We start from the raw sequence: 13,903 nt of genomic DNA, 5'->3' as shown, positions 1-13,903 counted from the left end.
TCACCCCCAGCCTGCAGGTGACCCTTTTTCCTCCTCAGGGATGACAAATGCACCTCATTGGGCTTGTAAATAAATGGCATTTCCACTAAGAATGAAGCAATATGCTGCTGGGAGGTCATGGGGGCCATGGCAATGGTTCTTTGCATGGGATGCTGAGCTGGGTGCTTTGGTTTTGGGGTGCTGGGATCATCTCCATCAGGGCAGAGTGGGAGCAACTGCGGCATCACTTTAGGATTCAAGTGAAGGGCTGAAAGATGAGGCAGATCATCCCATCATCACACCATCATCACAGCCACTAAACCCCCAATTTGGAGGATGGATCAGGACCGACAGCAACTCCTCAAACTCCAAGTTTGAGAGGCGACGAGCTGCAAAACACTCCGTGAAAACGAGTTGCAAAGGGGATAATGGGTCTGTGTCGCCTGCTCTGGCGGCAGAAATGCCCAGGAACCGAGGAGGAGGGGGAGGGAGAGAGGGGGGAGGAGGGGCTGAAGCCAAGACAAATAAAGAGTTCAAATGGGAAACGATTAAAACTAAACTAAAACTCAAATAAATGGAAAGCGGGGGAGATAAGGCGCGGGCGCCCTCGCCGCCTATTTAACATTCATTGGATTGAATAATCAGGCCTCATTATCTCAAATTGGCTGCATATTTTGCCCTCAAAATGCTAATTTGGAAGTTGGCTGCGAGCACCAGACTGCCTATTTTGACTCAAATATGATTTTGCTTTCTTGTGTGTAGCTCCGGGGGCATTTTCCCCCTTTGCAAACCGAGAGGGAAATAGGAGAGAGAGAGAGCAAAACCCGGCAACAGGCAAGAAAAGGAGGAGAAAAAACACCCCCCAACCCAACGTTTATCAAAGCAGGGACCCTGTTTTGCTTAGAAATGGCATTTTTTTAGGCCTTCCAGTGAAATTAGAGGCGTTATCAGTTGCTTCTTGGGGATGGACACTTTATCGTTCATCTCAGAAGGGAAATAGGAGAAATAATTTGCTTTTATTCTGATGGTTTGGCAGAGCAGGGAGGGACAGAAGCTCCATGAGTTATTCTCCCTCCTCCTTTTACCCATCTCTTGCCTCCCATCACTGCTTCACCCCCATCTCTGCTTTTGGGGGTGGGGGGCAAAACAATCAAAGCTTTATGCACAGGATCCCAAAGCAAATCAACCCTGGGCTGCATTTGATCTCCGAGGGGGGATTCAGAGCATCAATGTGTTTCTGTTATTACCCTTTCTAAAAGTCAATCAATAGATAATAAGGTGGAAATAATGGCCAGGAGTTAAACTCACCCCCATTCACAGCTGAGGATTAGGGTTATTGAAGGGCAATCGCTTGGGGATCGTTTCAATCCAGCGTTGGGATGCAAAGATTCACTCCCTGGCTTATGGCACACGGCCTCTTCTCACCCCCAAATGACACATTGCTCATGCAAACCCCACACTGGCACCCCCCTCCCCGAGCTGTTTGCACAGCAAACTGCAATTGTATGGGAGATTAAGGGGGCTTTGCAGGGCTGGGGGTGAGGGGGGAGGCCAGAGAGTCTTGTTGACAAATAGGGGTGGAAATCCCTCGCCATCAATTCAGTGGGTGCCTCTGGATTTGGCAATGACACTGCTTTTGACTTTCTGAGCTGGGCAGATGGATGGGAGGAGGTGAGTCACTCCCAGATTTGGGGAGGGGGGGAGATGGGGAGGACCTGGAGAGATGCTGGTGGACCTGAGGGTGCTGCAGACCTCCAGCTGAGGGAAATTGGAGGAGAGATACTGTTGTGGGGTGTATTTGAGGAAGGATAAACCTCCACCTTCCCATTGCCCACACTGCAGGCTGTCCCTCGGGTGGTGGGGACATGCATGGCCTTAGGGTGATGCCCAGAGATGTGCCATCTGCTTGTTGTCGTATGAAATGATTGGACAGGCTGGGGGTGACCTGCTGGAGAGCAGCTCCAGGAGAGGGACCTGGCAGTGCTGAGGGAGAATCAACTGCCCATGAGCAGCAACGTGGGCTCGTGGGCAAGAAGCCAATGGCAGCCTGGGGGCATTGAGGAGAGTGTGGGCAGCAGGGCCAGGGAGGTTGTGCTGCCCCTCTGCTCTGCCAGAGCTGCTGAGGCCTCATCTGGAGTCCTGTGTCCAGTTCTGGGCTCCCCAGCTCCAGAGGGACAGGGAAGTGCTGGAGAGAGGCCAGTGCAGGGACACCAAGATGCTGAGGGGACTGGAGCATCTCTCATGAGGAAAGGCTCCAGGACCTGGGGCTGTTTAGTCTGGAGAAGGCTGAGGGGGGACCTCATTAACACTTATAAGTACCCCACCCTGGTGCCCCCATCCCATTGCCCCCATCCCACTGCCCCCATCCCCATCTCAGTGCCCCCATCCCATTGCCCTGTCCCGGTGCCCTCATCCCTATCCCGATGCCCCATCCCACTGCCCCCATCCCAGTGCCCCCATCCACATCCCATTGCCCCCATCCCAGTACCCCCATCCCCATCCCATTGCCCCCATCCCCATCTCAGTGCCCCCATCCCATTGCCCTGTCCCGGTGCCCTCATCCCTATCCCGATGCCCCATCCCACTGCCCCCATCCCCATCCCATTGCCCCCATCCCCATCCTGTTGCCCCCATCCCGATACCCCCATCCCCATCCCATTGCCCCCATTTCAGTGCCCCCATACCCATCTCAGTGCCCCCATCCCCATCCCATTGCCCCCATCCCCATCCCAATGCCTCCATCCCACTGCCCTCATCTCCATCTCGGTGCCCCCATCCCAGCACCCCCATCCCCATCCCATTGCCTCCATCCCATTGCCCCCATCCCAGTACCCCCAACCCCCTCCCATTGCCCCCATCCCACTGCCCCCATCCCCATCCCATTGCCCCCATCCCACTACCCCCATCCCATTGCCCTCATCTCAGTGCCCCCATCCCCATCCCAGTGACCCCATCCCATTGCCCTGTCCCGGTGCCCTCATCACTATCCCGGTGCCCCATCCCAGTGCCCCCATCCCAGTACCCCCATCCCCATCCCAGTGCCCCCATCCCATTGCCCCCATCCCCATCCCATTGCCCTGTCGCGGTGCCCTCATCGCTATCCCGGTGCCCCATCCCATTGCCCCCACCCCGTTGTCCCCATGCCCATGCCCATGCCCATGCCCGTGCCCGTGTCCGTGTCCGTCCCGTCGGTGCCGCAGCCGCCGCGGCGCAGCGCGGTCGAGCAGCGCCCTCTGGCGGACACGGTGAGAACCCCTCCGGGACCCTCCGGTTCCCCCCTCGGTAGCCCCCCGGGACCCTCCTGGTCACCTCCCCACCACGAGCCCCTCTAACCGGGAGCTCCCCCTACAACTGGGGTCTCTGCTGAGCAGCGCCCAGTGGGATCTCGGCTGACATCCCCGCTAATTAACAGCTAATTGGGGTGTTAACGGGACCCCTCTCAGCCTGCTGCCTGCAATGGTGCTAACTGGTGTTAACTGGTGTTAACTGGGATCTCTGCTAAACGGGATGCCCGTGAACTGAGATCTCTACTAACTAGCACATTTACTGACTGGGATCCCCAGTAACTGGGACACTCATTACATGTGATGGTCTCTGACTGGGATGCTTGCTACTGGGAATGCTCACTAGCTGAGATCCCCACTAACTGGGATGACTGCTACTGGGGATGCCCAGTAACTGGGATGCTCAGAAGCTGGGATACCTGCTACTGGGGATGTCCACTAACTGGGATGCTCACTAACTAGGATGCCTGCTACTGGGGATGCCCAGTAACTGGGATGCTCACTAACTGGGATGACTGCTACTGGGGATGCTCACTCACTGAGAAGCCCAGTAACTGAGATATCTGCTACTAGGGATGCCCAGTAACTGGGATGCTCAGTAACTGGGATGTCTGCTACTGGGGATGCCCAGTAACTGGGATGCTTAGTAGCTGGGATACCTGCTACTGGGGATGCCCAGTAGCTGGGATGCTCAGTAGCTGGGAAGCTCAGGAGCTGGGATACCTGCTACTGGGGATGCTGACTCACTGAGATGCCCAGTAACTGAGATACCTGCTACTAGGGATGCCCAGTAACTGGGATGTCTGCTACTGGGGATGCCCAGTAACTGGGATGCTCAGTAACTGGGGTGTCTGCTACTGGGGATGCCCAGTAACTGGGATGCTCAGTAGCTGGGATACCTGCTACTGGGGATGTCCAGTAGCTGGGATGCTCTGTAACTGGGATGGATACCTGCAACTGGGGATGCCCAGTAACTGGGATGCTCTGTAACTAGGATGCCTGCTACTGGGGATGCCCAGTAACTGGGATGCCCAGTAATTAGGATGCTCATGAAATGGGATGCTCCCCTAATAGGAAACCCAGTAACTGGGATACCTGCTACAGGGCATATTCACTAACTGGGATGCCCACTGACTGGAAAGCCCAGTAACTGAGATCCTCCCTCACAGTGGTGCTGGCTAACTGGGATCCCCCCTCACTGGGATGCCTGTTAACCTCCTCACAGTGGTGCTGGCTAACTGGGATCCCCCCTCACTGGGATGCCTGTTCACCCCCTCACAGTGGTGCTGGCTAACTGGGATCCCCCCTCACTGGGATGCCTGTTAACCTCCTCACAGTGGTGCTGGCTAACTGGGATCCCCCCTCACTGGGATGCCTGTTCACCCCCTCACAGTGGTGCTGGCTAACTGGGATCCCCCCTCACTGGGATGCCTGTTAACCTCCTCACAGTGGTGCTGGCTAACTGGGATGCCTGTTCACCCCCTCACAGTGGTGCTGGCTAACTGGGATCCCCCCTCACTGGAGGGGGATTTAATGGATGGGGGAAGATCTTGGGTTCAGATGAAGCAACCGGGGGGGGTTGAGGATGCTGAGAGTCGCGTGTGGATCCTCCTCAGCCGCTTGATGGCAGCGGGGAGCCGAATGTTGCCTCCCCTCTCCAATTACCTCGGCTGAAACATCCCTTTTCCCTGCAAACTGAGGGTGTCCGCAGCCCCCCCAGCCCAGCACCACCCCAGCACCCACACAGCCTATCAGCAAGCGAGTGCAAAGGGATTTTGTGGGGGAAGGACCCCAAGAGGTGGGATGGACAGATGGACAACAGGCAGACAGAGGGATGCTGCGGGACAGGGGATGGACACAAGGACAAGGAGTCCCGGGGCTCCCGCGTCACCCCTGAAGCTGTCTGGGGACAAGGTGGAGGGGGGTGTTACCCTGGATGCCCCACTGCTCCTCAGACAGACAATCCACACCTCGCCCAGACAGGCTGAGCACAGGCTAATGAGCAGCTTTGTCATTAATTAGCTCAGGAGCCAAAACCTTGGGGCGATTTCGCCTCAAAATTAGGCAGGAGCCATCCCTGGATTGACGTGTCTGTTCTGAATCCAGACCTGCTGAAAGGAGACGCTCGGTTTGTGAGTGACAACCCCCAAATTCCAGCCCTTGCATGCTCTTTACACAGCATCAGCCCCCTAAATCCTTAACACCCCCTCCCATCTTTCCAGGACAGAACTTCCTCCCCCAGGGCACCAGTGGGTACCAGCACCCCCATCTGGCCCCTGGATCCCAACTCCGGGGTGCTGGGCACTCCCCCATCCTGAGACCACCCTGCTGCAGGTGTGGGGGGGGTTGTTTGCTGAGCTCTGTCAAACAGAGGGAGAGGTAAAGGGGACTAAAAAGGGAAAGCACCTCTTAACCAAACACAACCCGACCCACCCGAGCCCAGTGAGCCCAGGCTGCAGGGGCCTCCTGCCTTTTTATCTCAGCCTTTTCAAGAGTGTAATTAAGAACTAATAACACCAAACCTGCTGCCCTTTCATCTCTGCCCCCACCCCCCGGAGCCTTTGTTTGCCCCCACCGCAGTGGTTGTGGAGTGATGCCCCTGTGATGATGCCCCAGTGCCATCCCCATCACCACCGTGCCCACCACGGGCTTTATATGTGCTGTTGCTGTAAAAACATCCCCCAGGGAGCCTTCAGCTGCCGGTGCCAGGCTCAGATGTGCCCTGGTAAAGCTGGGGGGTCTCTGTGCCCATCCCCACCCCACACAGCTTCAGAGCAGAGAATGCAGAGCCTCATAATGACTTTGTCAGCACTGAAGCAATCTTTGGGGGGGGGGGTGTTGCCCAGCTTGGGGGGGATGCACACAGGCATGTGCTGGGTCCCACAGAGCTCATGAAAGCCAAGGGGGGGCTGCTGTGGTGCCCCTCACTCCCCCGTGCCCCATTTCCTCCCCAATAAACCCCCCCGAGCCCCGTGGAGCCCTTTGACTGGGGCTGGCTCCCCTGCTGTGCCAGCCCGAGGTGTGACTTTTCCCAGCTCATTAGGAAAAGCTGCAGGATTTTAAGAATCTCAGCCCCTAATGACCATCTGAATCCCATCAGCGAGAGGGGAGGGTTGGGAGGGGGTGTAGGGACAGCCCCAGCCTCTGCCACTGCCTCTTGGAGCATCCCTGCTCCCATCCCTTTGCCCAAGGGTGTGTTATCCCCCCTCAAAATGCAGCTTTGCAGTGGGGGGTGAGCTCAGAGTGCTGAAGGGGGGGGGTCCTGAGCCCTCTCCCCAGGAGCTTTGGTGGCCTTGGGGTGACACTGGCTGTCCTGTGCTGTTCCTTGGGTAACCTGGATCCTCCTGCCTGATTGTATCAGGGCTAAAGTCACCCAGGGTGTGGGACAGGGTGGGGGGTCTCCAACATGAAGGAGGACACACACAGGGGCTTCCACACCAGGGGGATATGGGGGGGCAGGAGACACATCCCATGGAGGGCAGGGGGACATGAAGGGGGGGACACCCCCATGGAGGGGAGGAGGATTGTGCCAGAGGGTACCTGGGAGACATGGTGGAGGAACACCCCCATCAAGGGTGGGGACACATGACAGGGGGACATCCCTGCTGGGAGAAAGGGGGACAGGGAGGGGTGAGAGCTCAGTCGAGGGCACAGGGACACGGTGGGGGGAATTCCCCTGTTAAAAGGGCAGGGGGAGTGTGAACATGGAGGGGAGGGGGACATGGGACAGGGTGTCCCCATGGAGGGCAGGGGGATGTGGGGAGATGTCCCCATGGAAGCAGAGGGACATGAGGGGGATGTTCCCATGGAGGGCAGGGGGATATGGAGGGGGGATGTCCTCATGGAAGGCAGAGGGACATGGTGGGGGGGATGTCCCCATGAAGGGCAGGGGGAGTTTGTCCATGGAGGGCAGGAGGACATGGGGAGGTGTCCCCATGGAGGCAGAGGGACACGAGGGGGATGTCCCCATGAAGGGCAGGGAGAGTGTCCCCACAAAGGGCAGGGGGACATGGGAGGGTGTCCCCATGGAGGGCAGGGGACGTGCTGGGGCAGGGGCTGGGGCAGGGCTGCTGGCGATGCCGCCCGTCCCCGTCCCCACCCCACCGTGCCCAAGGAGATATCTTCTAGGGGAACCTCTTCCATGGGGATGGCTCCACATGGGGATCACCTTCCATCTCTTCCAAGGGGATCTCTTCCCAGGGGACCCCTGTCCAGCTCTCCCATGGGAGTGTCTCCAAGTGAGGACCCCCTTCTGTCTCTCCCAGGTGGGAGGACCTCTGGCCACCTCTCAAATCAGGGGTTCTTGCTCAAGGAGACTTCTAGGGACATGTCTCCCTCTCCCATGGGGATGGCTCCAAATGGGGAGCACCTTCCAGCTCTTCCTGGGAGGACCCTTCCAAAGGGAATCTCTTCCAGAAGGATCCCACATCCACCTCTCCCATGGAGATATGTCCCAACTGTGATGTCCTTCCACCCCTCCAAAGGGATTCTCTTGTAGGAGGATCCCTGTCCACTTCCCTTCCAAAGGTAATGTCTCCAGTGAGAACCTGAAGCCACCTCTCTCACAGGGACACCTCCAAATTGGGGACCTCCTTTCATCCTCTGTCCCAATGGGACCTTTTCCAGGGGGATGACCTGGTCCACATCTCCCATTCAGACATCCCCAAATGAGGGGTCTCCTCTGCCTCCTCTCCCAAGGGGATGTTTGCAGCAGGGACCCTCTTCTGCCCCTCCAAATGGGACCCTCTGGCCTCTCTCAGGAGAACACCTACAAATGGGAAGGTTCTTTTGCCTCTTCATGGGTATATCCTTCCCCCAGGAGAGATCTGTATTTACCTCTCCAAGGAGATGCTCTCTAAATGAAGGCTCCTCTCCCATCTATCTCTTCAAACAGCAGATGCCCTCCAAAGCCACCACCTCTGCCTCTCGGAAGGAAACATCTCCAAACAGCGAGATCCTTTCAGCCCCTCCAAGAAACGACCTTCCAAGTGGGGACCTTGCTCTAAAAGCTGTCCTCTCCTGACATCTCCTCTCTCCCCCTCTCCTCCAGGCTTCCTGGGAAGTGCTGCTTCCCAGTCTTCAAAGCCAAGCCTGGCAAAGCCAAGCGAGTCCGAACCGTCCTCAGCAGCGAGTGGCTGGAGCAGGAGCTTGGGTGGCAGCAGTAGGTGGTGGGCATGGAGAGGTGCCTGCTGGCCTCCTCCCTGAGCCTCACTGAGGAGCAGGTAAGGCTCACCACCATCCATCTCCACCTGCCCATGTGCCTTCAGCATGGAACATCAGCCATGAGGGGAAGTGAGTGCAGGTAGTTTGGATTAAAAGGGGTGGAGGATCACAGATGGGGAAATAGAGTCCCGCAGCTGGGGAGGAACAACCCCTGCACCAGCACAGGCTGGGGGTGACCTGCTGGAGAGCAGCTCCAGGAGAGGGACCTGGCAGTGCTGGGGGAGAATCAACTGCCCATGAGCAGCAACGTGGGCTCGTGGGCAAGAAGCCAATGGCAGCCTGGGGGCATTGAGGAGAGTGTGGGCAGCAGGGCCAGGGAGGTTGTGCTGCCCCTCTGCTCTGCCAGAGCTGCTGAGGCCTCATCTGGAGTCCTGTGTCCAGTTCTGGGCTCCCCAGCTCCAGAGGGACAGGGAAGTGCTGGAGAGAGGCCAGTGCAGGGACACCAAGATGCTGAGGGGACTGGAGCATCTTCCCTATGAGGAAAGGCTGCAGGACCTTGGGCTGTTCAGCCTGGAGAAGAGAAGGCTGAGGGGGGATCTCAGCAACACTTAAATACAAATACCTAAAGGGTAGATGTGGAGGAGGATGAAGAGACACTTTTTTTCTCTTGTCTCAAGTGCCAGGACAAGGGGTAATGGGCACAAGCTGGCACACAGGCAGTGCCCCTTGCCCAGGAGGAGAAAGTCCTTTGGTGCTGAGGGGAGGGAGCCCTGGCCCAGGCTGCCCAGGGAGGGTGTGGAGGCTCCTTCTCAGGAGGTTGCAAAGGGGCTGTCCTAGGGCCATGTGGAGGGGTTGTTCTTGTGTCCAGCTTAAGGCTGGATCTTTCCCACCACTGGCAGGTCTCAGCTCAGGTCTCAAGTTTCAGGGGACAGTTTTTAACCTCAGAGCATGGCAGAGGACATCTGTCCTGGCCAGCTGGGGAATAGCTGAGGCTTTGGGCACTGAAGCGTTTGTGGAATATCTGGGCAGACTTTGACCCCAGGTCCATGGAGAAGCCAGATTTGAAAGCCAAGCTTTATCCCTTCCTAAGGTGAAAGTCTGGTTCCAAAACTGGAGGATCAAGTGGAGGAAGCAAAGCCTGGAACAGCAGCAAGCCAAAGTGGCTGAGATGGGCTTGCCCACCCTGGAGAGGAGCCCTGACTCACACAGCCACCATGGTGAGGAGCACAAGGACTTCCCAGCAGAAGTGGAGGACAGACAGGAGGACACAGGCTCCTCCTTGGCCTTGGGGACAGCACCTGCACAGACTGTGGCAAAGAGCTGCTGATGCCCCCTCCCAGCTGCTCCTGGAGTGTATCACAGCTGGCAAGGAGCCTCTCTAATATATTCATGGCACTCAACTGTTTCTGCAGTGCAAAAAATACATCATTTATGCAACTTTTGAGCTCATCTTTGTGTGGGGAGCAGGAGGAGAGACAGTGGCAGCAACATTCAGTGGGGGCTCCTTAATGGGAACGAGCCCTGGAAGTCTAGGGGGGTGGAGGCCACCCATAGCCAGGCTCATCCCAAAGGCACTGGCTGCTCAGACAGCTCCCTGTGCTCTACAATAGCCCAGGACCTTCACAAAGCCTTGATGAAGATCTGCATCTCAGGTTCCATCCATCTCCATCTTCACCATAACTGCTCTGCCCAGAGCTCACATCCCAACCCACTCACCAGCCTGCTCTCCAGGGCTTTTGGAGCCAGGAAAACCCAAAGGAAAAGCACCTGGAGAGCAGGGTCTGGTGGCTTTGTGTGCTGAGCACCTGGGGTGCCACCTCAGCTGGGCAAGGATTAGCCAGGTTTCAGTTTTAACTGCTTGGTCCTACTTAGACAGATGTAGAGGGTTTAAATTCAGCAGGTTTGGGCTGGCCAGTGACCTGGGGCTGGGCTCCATGGGCAGCTCGAGAGCTCCTGGGCTCTGCAGCTCCTAGGTAAGAGCAGCACTGGGGTCAGATGGATGCTGCCTGGGCAACTCCAGCTGACCATACTTTCTTCATGTCCACTCAGGGCTTGGGGGAAGATGGGACCGAGGTGGGGAGTTTATTTGAGCAGGTGTGAAGCTTCATTGGAAGAGAGGGGAGAGTGCAAAGAGAAAGGGGACAATTAAGAAGGAAAATCTCCTTTGGTGCTGAGGGGAGGGAGCCCTGGCCCAGGCTGCCCAGGGAGGGTGTGGAGGCTCCTTCTTGGGAGGCTTCCTACCCCAGCTGGACACGTTCCTGTGCCCCCTGAGCACAGGATGGAGATGGACATGGATGGAAGCTGAGATGTAGGTCTTCATCAAGGCTTTGTGAAGATCCTGAGCTATTTTAGAGCACAAGGAGCTGTCTTTAGCAAGGGCTGGGGCTGCAGCAGCTCTGCAGGGCCCTTCCAGCACCCATCACTGTGGGATTCTGTAAGAGGGGAATGGTGTAAGGAAAAGGGGAATGACACAAGGAGAGGGGACAGGGGAAAAGAGGAAGGGGTAATACAAGGAGAGGGAACAGTGCAAGAAGGTGATGCTGACAGGAGAGAGATAACTATGCAAGAAAGGGAAGATATAAGAAGGGGATAGTGCAAAGAGAGGGGGACAACACAAGGAGGAGACAATGCAAGAGGAGGATACAAGAAGGGGATGGTGCAAGGCGAGAGGGTCAGGGGAGAAGCAGAGGATGGTGTCTGTGAGGAAGCTGCCCTTTGTCCCGGCTGTTTTCAGAGCCGGGATTAGCCGTCGCATCTCAAAGAGCCCAAACTGTGCTAATGTCTTCACATGTCTGCTGAGCACCCGGCTGTGCCGGCAGGTTTAACCCGCTAATCTCAGCCGTGGGCGGGTTTAGCGCGATCACAACGGGGTTTACCGGGCAGGTTTTAATAGCCCCCGGCCGGGGGCCGAGCTGATTGCGAGAGTGAAGTTGTTCTCAGGACACCTTTAATCCCCCGGGAGCTGTGGGCGCTCAGCCTCGGGCAGGATTGGACCTTTCTGTCCCCTCCTCGGGGGATGATCCTGCAGGAGCTGCCCGGCTCAAATGACTTCAATTAAAACTGCTGGGTTTGATTGAGTGACTTTTATATCAGCTGCATTAAATCCCATCCATCCCTCTGGCACCTTGGGCTTCTCTCCTGGTGAGTGCTAATCCTCGAGGGGGTGGCCAGTCCCTGGAGCTGCACAGGGCTCGGGAAATCCGTGTCCCCTTTCCTCCCTGCCAGGGAACATCCAGGATAGTCAAACCCTGTCTGCCTCTCACCCAGGGATCAACCTGTTTGTGGGTTCCTCAGGCACAGCATCTGCTCCAGTGGGGGTGAGAAGAGACAAATGCCCAAACCTGACCCTGATAATGAGACAGTTGATGGTTTGTACAAACGTTGGATTCAGACAAATCATTTTCATGCCCTGCCAAGCTCTGACATCCCAGAAAGGGGGGAGAAATGCAGGTTCCTTTTGCCAATTGAGACATTTCCCTTCCCAGCCTGGTCTTGCAGCTCAGCTTCTGGTAGCTCACCTGAGGCATAGGGACTGGGATCAAATCCAGGCACCGTGGAAAAGAAGGGAGAGAGATGCTCTGAGAGCTTGCTCTCAGGCTGGATCCAGCCACCTTGGCTGCTCTCATCCTCCAGGAAAGCCTGTATGAAATAAAAGCTCTGTGTTCTTACCTGAACTCCCCCTCCATCCCATCCCATCCCAAAAGGTCCTGCTGGTCCCTTCCCAATCCTGCCTATCACGTTGCTCTCTTAAAGATGCTGTTTTGCCACTTGTCTGCAAAAACCGAGTTAGCTTTCAGTGCCAGATAATTCTAAGGGAGTGAGAATTAAGCAGCCTTATTAAGAGGATCAAGGTTATCTGCTAAAGATGCAGTGCTGAGCCCTCCCCAGCAAGTCTCTGCAGATAAGTAGGTGGCTGGGAGGAGGACAGGTAGGTTGTGAGACGGGTGGCTGGATGTATTAGCCGGGACTGTTTGCCCAGCCCGGGCTGAGTGTGGATGGGATGGGGGATTGGGGATAAACGCAGGTGCTGGCAAATGGGTGCAAATGGGCGGCTGGGTAAATGGGATGGGACTGGAGATGGAGGGAGAGATAGGAGAAAGGGCAAGGGGGTGTTGGACACTGTGTCCCCCTCCCTGCTCTCTCCTTCCTGACGGGATTATTCCCGCTGAGCACACGGCGACGGGCGCGGTTTGTTTGCATGAGCCGGCAGCACTTTGCACGACGGGCTCTTTGGGATGCTGGAGCAGCAGGAGCCCTCCAGCCCCTCAACTCCTGTGACCCAGCTGCTTTCCCAGGCATCTTTTACATCCCTCCCCGAGCTGGCAGCCCCCTCCTCCTCGGCTGATTGCCTCTTTTCGCGGGGAGGGGGTTGCTAAAGGGGATTAGGGTGCAGGGAGGAGGGGATGGGGTGCTGGGGGAGGGCAACCTGCCAGCGGCACAGGTTCAAGGCAAAGCCCGAGTCGGGTCGGGCTGTTCGTGTTTCCAGGCTCCATCTTGTCATGTAATCTTGTTAAATGGTCAGGGGAGCATTTCCCCCTCCTTCTCCCTCCCCTTTAATTCCCGATTGAAACATCAAATAAGTTTGCCGAGGCTGCCGGGCAGCTCCGAGGGCTCCACACTGCCCAGTGTAAGTGGAGAGAGGAGAAAGACATCAGGAGCAATGGGAGGAAACACCATGACAGCTCATCTTTTGCAGGCTTGGGGAGATGAACTTGCTGCAATTCACCTTGTTCAGCCAAACAGCAAAGGCACAAGCCCTTTGCATTAATCTCTCAGATGGAAGTTGCTCCTGGATGCACAAAATGAAGGTGAATCAGTGTGGAAATGCACTAAGGACACCCCCTCACGTGGGGTGAGCAGTGCAGGGGCCAACACCTGGGGGTTTAAAAAGCCTGAGTTGAAAAGGTAGTTATCCTAGAAGAAGACACAGGGGGCTGTGGAGCAGGACCATGCACCCAGAGCAGCCCAGTGCCTCAATCCTGAGTGGGGAGCTTCAGGGTCTGATGAGGGAACACCATCATCCCTGAGCTGGGTCTCCCCAGGGTACATCAGCTCTGTGGTGGTTCTCAGCCCATGTGCTGCTCTGCTCCTTCCTCTCTTCCCATCCCAGTCTCTCAGAACCAAAAGACTGGGATGGGGTGTAGGGTAAATCCTTCCCCAGCTCGGGTCCCAGCCACACACACCACGGCAGGACCTGCCAGGAACCAGCTGGCTTCATCTGGGTGAAAGGAGCTGTTGGGGAAAAAAGAGGGAGAAAAGGAGTAAAAAAGAGGAAATCTGCAACATTTCCCTCTTTGCAAATGGTTTGTGGCATGAAATGTCTCATCCCTGGGGCATTACCACTGCAGCTGGGCTGGGCTGGCACTGGGGGTGCCCAGGGGCCTTGGCCCCAGACACCCTCTGGGGGTGATTTTAGTTGGAAAAGGATGATTGAATCATGAACTGGAGTGAGCCCTGATGGGATGAGACAAATAAAA

At 56.6% G+C, this 13,903-nt stretch overlaps 1 pseudogene; it reads left to right on the top strand.

Moving 5' to 3' along the window:
• The first annotated feature begins 3,119 nt into the window (after positions 1 to 3,119).
• LOC133625161 (homeobox protein notochord-like) lies at positions 3,120 to 9,753 on the top strand (annotated as a pseudogene).
• Positions 9,754 to 13,903: the final 4,150 nt, after the last annotated feature.

This window comes from Colius striatus, chromosome 3 (genome assembly GCF_028858725.1).
Source record: "Colius striatus isolate bColStr4 chromosome 3, bColStr4.1.hap1, whole genome shotgun sequence".
NCBI lineage: Eukaryota > Metazoa > Chordata > Aves > Coliiformes > Coliidae > Colius > Colius striatus.
This window is presented reverse-complemented; position numbering and strand designations above follow the sequence as displayed.